The following is an 8074-nucleotide window of genomic DNA, read 5'->3' on the forward strand; positions in this document are numbered from 1 at the left end:
TTGTGTGGTGTGAATGTGTATGTCTTGCATGGTTGTTGTTGTTACTTGCATGTGCAAGTTTGATGTCAAGAATCCTCCTTGGTTGTTCTTCTACCTTATTGTTTGAGTCAGGGTCCTTCAGTGAAACCCAGGGTTCATGGATATGCCTAGTCTTGCTAGCCAGTTCATCTGTGGAAGTTCTGGGGAACTGACTGCAAGCCCTCATGCTTGGGGGTCAAACACTTTAACCACTGAGCCATCTCCCCTACATACATTTATGTAATAGTATTGAAATAGCAGAATTAAAGAAATGAATGAAAGATTGGAGGTAGCAGGAGCCAAGGAATAGTGGGGGCAAGAGGGAAATGGAAAAGGACAGCAAAAGGATCCCACGCACAAAGCAAACAGTTTGTACTTGACTGTGGCAGTGCCGATATCCTAGCTATGATATTGTATAACAGCACTGGTAAAGCTGGGTAAGAAGACTGAAGGATCTCTATTATTTTTGACTACTGCATGAGGACACTCAAACAGCCAGTGGGTATTCTAGGAAGTCAACTCCATACTTTCTATAACTGAATCAAACTAGGGGGAGGATAGGATTGTGAATAAGTCTGAAGTTTTCTAAGACTCAGATAATTTCTCAAACTTACCTGATTTTTAAAAAATCTTTTCTGATTTTTATTATGCATTGTAGTGTTATTTGGGAAAAGATTTGGGGATGGACAAGAAGCCACTTCTTGTTAGGGGACCTTTTCTTTGCATAGAACTTTAAAATTGATGAGCTGATTGAGCGGTACGGTAGAAGTCAGAACTAGAGTTAGACCCAACTGCCATAATCTACTTCTAAAGTTTAGGTTTCTGTTCTGTTTTTCCTTGTCTGTTTGTTTGTTTTGGTTAGTCTCATCTTCTGACTCACTAAAGCTCCTTCCTTTTGCTTTTACTCTATTTGAATCTGTACTTCCGTTTGTACTGATTCGGTGGATGAAAATGCTTGCTGTCAAGCCTGGTGACATAAGTCGATTCCTGGAAACTATGTGACACAAAGGGAGAACTGACTCCTGAAAGATGTCCTCGGATCTTCACATATGCACCTCGCCAACCATGCACATAGTATATTAAAATTATTTTTAAAAATCCAGTAAGTGTGTTCTTTTTCCTTGTTTCTGCAATGGTGTTTCACTCACTATGTATCTCCAGCTGGCCAGGTACTTGCATCCTCCTGCCTCAGCCTCGTAAGTGTTGGTACTACAGAAGTGGGCCACAGGAAGCTAGAATGAGTGTTCTCATTCATTGCTGATTAAATTAGCAAAATGATATCATTCTTCAAATGCAAAGTATCGGCATTTACTGAGTCCTGACTGACATACACACAGTGTGCTTGCATGTTGCTATTTCCAGAAAGGAGTAGTGGGAAACACTGTTAAACACCTCGTGGATGTTGTGTGGAAATGATAAAGTATAGCAGTAGGGGAAAAGGATGCACTCCCTTTCCCAGGCCACTGTGGTGCCACAGAGCCCCCTACCCTCCTCACACACTTGCCAGTGCAAGCAAGAGCCAGTCCCTGCAGGGGAGCTGCTGGCTTAAGTAGGGGTTAAATTGTAAGAATTTCAGAACCTACTTTGGAGGAGGATTAAATAAATCAGGGGCCCTGTTGACAGCAATAGTATCTTTGAGCAGCTGATTTGAAACACAGAATCAGAGAACAGAGATGAATCCCAGGTGGCCACTGGGAGCTGGAAAAAGTCCCAATGAGTTGGATGACTGTTTGACTTCATTGTAGCACCATGAATAATCTTTAAGTGACAGCTTTTAGAAACGATTGTATTCAACACAATGGTAGAATGAAGATATATTAATTTAGAGCAGCGGTTCTAAGCGTTCCTAATGCTGAGAGCTTTTAATAAAGTTCCTTACGTTGTGATGACCCTCAACCATAAAATTATTTTCATTGCTACTTTATAACTGTAATTTTGCTACTGTTATGGATTGTAATGTAAATATTTGATATGCAGGATATCTGATATGCAACCCCTGAGTCCACAAGTTGAGAACCACTAATTCAGAGGTTCAGTCTTTCCTTTTTTTTTTTGACACTGTCTCTCTACAGAGTCTTGGGTGCCTTGGAACTCACCTCACTATGTAGACCAGGATGGAACTTGAACTCACAGAGCTATACTTGTTTCTGTCTTCGGAGTGCATGTACCACCATCATGCTGACTTCCTAATAGGAGATTTTGAAGGTTCTAGAACTGCTTCAATTAGCATAATTACCTTATGTTCTATCTCTTCTCTTCTCTTCTCTTCTCTTCTCTTCTCTTCTCTTCTCTCTTCTCTTCTCTTCTCCTCCCCTCCCCTCCCCTCCCCTCCCCTCTCCTCTCCTCTCCTCTCCTCTTCTCTCCTTTCTCTTTTTTGGTTCTGGAGATCAAATCCAGGGCTGTGTGAATTCTAGGCAATGTTCCATCACTGAACTACATTCCTAACCTTTTTGCTGGCCTTGAACTCCATAGCCAGGAATGACTTTGAGTTTCTGATCTTGTTTCCTGTACTTTCCAAGTACTGGGATTCCCATCTTCAGCCACCACATTCTCCTTTATATGTTGCTGATCAAAGCCAGGGCTTCATGCACCCTCAAGCAAGCACTCTACCAGCGGAGCTCTAGGTTAGCCTCTGTATAAACTCTCAAAATAAAAATTCCTAAATTCCTTTTTTTTGAGCCAGTGTTTCTCTGTGCAGCCCTAGAGCTCTGTAGAGCAGGATGGCCTCCAACTCAGAGATCCACCTGCCTCCCCCTCCCAAGTGCTGGGATTAAAGGCATGTGCCATGATGTCTGGCTGAAAAATTTACTTTAACAGTGCATTTAAGCTCTTATTTTTCCCAAATCGTGACCAATAGATTTTATTCAATGATGCATTTATTACTATAGAAATAAAGCATTTCACTCAAAGAGTGGGCAGTGGAATGGGAAGTGTTGGTAAAGGAGGTTGGTGGCCATAGTATCTAGAATCCATTTCACATGTGAAGACCACTCTAGGTACTTACCAAGAAGTGCTTGATAGGGCAGGGCCTTTGAATTAGGTCAATGCTAAGGGTCAAACCATTGCTACTTTCATGCCCACTGAGGAGAGTTTAGCAAGACTTTTATCTCATAGGCAAAAGGGAAAAAGTCCCTTAAGACTGATGCCAGCCCAAATCCTGAAATTAATAACAATACAACTAAAACATTAGCACAAACCCAAATGATCATTGGAGCAATTTTACAAGATCAACTTGGAGTTTGGCAAAGAAGAGGAAAAGGGAAATCATCAAAGTCAAGACGAGCTCAAAGGAGCTTAATAGCAGCTATCATATTCCACCTGAGTCTTAAGCGCCTGGGGTGCAGCTGTTTTGTTTTAAGATGCTCCTGTTCCTGTTTCAGTCAGCCATTGATGGCTACCAGAGTGCACATGGCCAGGCATTTGGGCACTGCTAGATAATCATAGACCCCTTAGGGAGTGATGGTCAGAGCAGGCAAAGTGGAAATGCTGAGATCCAAAGTAATAAAACTTAGGTCAATAGCAGTGAACAATTAGTAATGTTAGGAGTCTTCTTGTATCTACTGAATTCATACAAATGGTGTTTCATATGTAAGGACCATGTATGTAATACATTATGTATAATAGTGATAAACTCTGAGTAGCAGCTTAGATGTAACCATTTTAATTTTTGTTTAATTTCTTTTAATTTTTTTTTTTAAGACTTTATTACAGATGGTTGTGAGCCACCATGTGGTTGCTGGGATTTGAACTCAGGACCTCTGGAAGAACAGTCAGTGCTCTTAACCACTGAGCCATCTCTCCAGCCCAACCATTTTAATTTTTAAGATTTTTCTTTTGTATCCTTTGAGAATGCCATACAATATATCTTGATCACACTTATCCACCTCCCCCACTTTCTACTCCATTTATTTAAAAAAATATTTAAGGGCAAGAATAGGTTTTACTTTATAGCCCAGGCAGGCTTGGAACTCACTGGAATTAGGGAATCCTCCTGTCCCAGCCTTCTGAGTGCTGGGAATGAGTCATCTCAGGCAGCCATGGAGAATCTTCAGACTATTGTGCAACATTAAGTCTTTGGGGAACACATTTATTGGAAAGGTGAATGCTTTCTTAGGGCAATGAACACCTTAGTTTTGCATGAAATTCTAGATTCACTGAACGCTGGTCTACCCCACATCAGAGATGAGAGATAATAGTAATAGTAACAACAACAACAACAACAACAACAACAACAACAACAACAGCAACAGCAGCAGCAGCAGCACTAACAAAAACAACTCTGATGTTTTGAGTGTGTTTCTCGTATGGACTCTCATTTTCCACAATTCCTCATAAAAGCTGCAGTACCACTCCTGTTCTATAAGAGAATAACTAAGGCACAAAAATATTCCCGTTCACAGAGAAATGAAAACCACTCACTGCCTCGGTAGTGTGTCATCTGCTCTCATTCTTTCATTCAACATACGACTCATTGAGCATTGTGCTAGCTAGTTTTATGTAAACTTGACATGATGGAGAGTCATCTGAAAGAGGGCACCTGGGTTGAGAAAGTGCCTGTATAAAATCCAGATGTAGGGCGTTTTATTAATTAATGATTGATGTAGGAGGGAGAACCCATTGTGGGTGGTGCCATTCCTAGGCCGGTAATCCTGGGTTGTGTAAGAAAGAAGGCTGAGCAAGCCGTGAGGAGCAAGCTAGTAAGCAACACCTTTCCCTGGCCTCCAGGTTCCTGCTCTTTGGATTCCTGTTCTGATTTCCTTTGGTGATTAATACTTACATGGAAGTATAAGCCAAATAAACCTTTTCTTCTCCAAGTTGCTTTGATCATGTTATGTCATGGCATACCCTAATTAAAAGACAAGTTTGGAGGAGGATAGTAAGATATTGCTGTGCCAGACCCATCTATATTGTTTTGGGGGAAGAACGTGAGAGAACTTTGGTCTAGAAAAGCTATTGAGTGTTGAGAGCTCAGTGAGCTGTTATGGAGGAGCTTGGAAGGTAAGAATGTTGAGAGTAGTACAGTTGATGGAGGCCTGCCCTGTGAAGTTTCAGAGGAGAACAAAGACTCTACTAGACCTTATGTGTGAAGAACCTGTGGTGTCTGTTCAGCCGGGGCTAAAGAATCAGCTCTGATTAATAAGATACTGAAGTAAAACCTTTGCTTTGCTGGGACAATGGATGCTGGTCAGTTGGGCCAGCTTAATCAGCTTCAATTAAGCAGAGACCAGTATCATTGAGGTGAGGTCTTCTGGAAAGTGTTTCCTCAGGGTCAGCTGTGTTCCAGAGGTGGCCAAGGTTAACCTTCCTGTTGGCAGCCAAATTTGGTAGTGTAAGAGTCACTCAGGTCAGGAAACTGAATGGAGGTGTGTAGCAGTGGAGGATGAGGAACTGAGGGGTAGCCACTAGAAAGTGCCAGAAGTCAGGAAAACAAGAGGCTCCCAGGTCCCAATAAGGGTGACATTATCTGAAATACTCAGCAGAGGGGAAAGAGAACCTGTAGAGACCATATCCAGAGATTAGGCACAGCCCCTGGTTGAGGGATGGCCCACTCATCTCAAAAAATTAACCCAGAATTGCTCCTGTCTAAAGGAAATACAGGGATAAAGAGTGGGGCAGAGACTGAAGGAAAGGCCATCCAGAGACTGTCCTACCTGGGGATCCATCCTATCTGTAGACATAAAACCCAGACACTATTGCTGATGCCAAGGAGTGCTTGCTGACATGAGCCTGGTATTGCTGTCCCCTGGGAGGCTCTGCCAGATTCTGACCAATACAGATGTGGATGCTTGCAACCAACCATCGGACTGAGCACGGGGACCCCAATGGAGGACTTAGGGGAAGGACTGAAGGAGCTGAAGGGGTTTGCAACCCCATAGGAAGATCAACAATATCAAACAACCAGACCTACTTAGAGCTCCCAGAGACTAAACCATCAACAAAAGAGTTGAAGGGACCCATGGCTCTAGCTGCATATGTAGCAGAGGATGGCCTTATCTGGCACCAGTGGGAGGGGAGGCCCTTGGTCCTGTAGAGGCTTGATGCCTCAGTGTAAGAGAATGCCAGGGCAGTTAGGTGGGAGTAGATGGGTAGGTGAATAGGGAGCACCCTCATAGAAGCAGCAGGGAGGGCAGATGGGCTGGGGGTTTGCAGAGGGGAAACCAGGAAGGGAGAAAACATTTGAAATGTAAATAAATAAAATAACCAATAAAAAAGAAAAAAAAAGAGTCACTCAGGTGGTACTGGTTTTGGAGACACCATAAGGGGTCCTGGAGAGCATGAACAAACCAGTAAGCAGCATCCTTCCATGGCCTCGGCATCAGCTCCTACCTCCAGGTTCCTGTCCTGTTAGACTTTCTGTCCTGATTTTCCTCAATGATGATCAGTAACATGGGAGTATAAGCTAAATAAAACCTTTCTGCCCAAACTGCTCTGGTCAAGTGTTTCATCACATCAATAGAAGACAGACTTCTTTTTTTTATTATTATTAACTTGAGTATTTCTTATATACATTTAGTGTTATTCCCTTTCGGTTTCGGGCAAACATCCCCCTCCCCTCCCCTTCCTTGGCGGGTGGGTGTTCCCTCCCAACCCCTCCCCATTGCTGCCCTCTCCCCAACAGTCTAGTTCACTGGGGGTTCAGGAAGACAGACTTCTGATACATGAATGGCATTGCAGGTGAAATATTAGTGACTCCAGGTAAACAGCTACGACTTTCTATGAACTCACAGCTTATTGAACATAAAGGCTAATGACTCTTTGAATAGCAAATTGATTTTGTGAGAAGATATTGTCAATGAGTTGAAGATAGTACTTGGGTTAGTACTGATGTAAGCTCCTTAATGAAGCCACAAAGAAGCTTATGAAGTTTCTTTGTCCTTTGGTTTACTCTCTGGTATGAGAAGGTAGGAACGCTAGCTTATTCCATGGAAATCCTCAAGGTTAGCTTCCTTCTCTAAAATAACATTTCCCCATGAATTTATTTGTTTACTTTACATCCTGATCTCAGCTCCCCCTCCTTGCAGTTGCCCCTCACATGGCCCCTCTCCAACTCTTCCTCCCCTTCACCTCTGAGAAACGGGAGGCCCTCCCTGATGGTACCAACCTACCGTGGCACCTCAACTCACTGCAGGACTAGGTACGGCCTCTTCCATGGGGCTAGATACTGCAGTCAGTTAGGAGAACAGAACCCTTAGGTCTAAGGTTTTGTGGGTGGGTGGTTCTTATCCCTCCACTGGGAGTCCTGCTTGGCTACAGGAGGTGGCCACTTTAAGCTCTATATTCCCCACTGTTGGAGTTTCAGCTAGTGTCACCTTCAAAGACTCCCTGGAGTCTCTCTCAGCCCAGGCCTCTGGCATATTTTAAAGATGCTACCCTTCCCTAGAGCTAATGCTCCTACCCATTCCTCTTCCTATCTCCTCTCCCACCCAGATCCCTCCACCCATCCACCACTTATGACAATTTTATTTCTCCTTCGGGGTGAGATTCAAGCATCCTCTCTGGGCCCTCCTTGTTATTTAACTTCTTTGGGCCTGTGGATGGTAGGGTGGATATTTTGTATTTTCTGGCTAATGTCCACTTACAAATAAGTTCATACCATGTATGTCCTTTTGGGTTTAGGTCACTTCAATCAGGATGTTATTTTCTTGTTCCATACATTTGCCAGCAAATTTTATGATGTCCTTGTTTTTAAAATTTGAATAGTATTCTATTGTGTAAATGAACCACATTTTCTTGATTATTCATTCTTGGGTTAAAGGGCGTTCCTGTGTTGTTTCTAGTGTCTGGCAATTATGAGGAAAACTACTATGAACATTGTGGAGCAAGTGTCCTTGTGGTATGGTGGAACACCTTTTGAGTTTATGTCCAGTAGTGGAATAGCTGGGTCTTGAGGTAGGACTGTCTTAGTTAGGGCTTTACTTCTCTGAACAGACACCATAACCAAGGCAACTCTTATAAGGACAACATTTAATTGGGGCTGGCTTACAGGTTCAGAGGTTCATTCCAGTATCATCAGGCCAAGAGCATGGCAGCATCCAGGCAGGCATGGTGCAGGAGG

Source organism: Rattus rattus, chromosome 13 (genome assembly GCF_011064425.1).
Source record: "Rattus rattus isolate New Zealand chromosome 13, Rrattus_CSIRO_v1, whole genome shotgun sequence".
Taxonomy (NCBI): domain Eukaryota; kingdom Metazoa; phylum Chordata; class Mammalia; order Rodentia; family Muridae; genus Rattus; species Rattus rattus.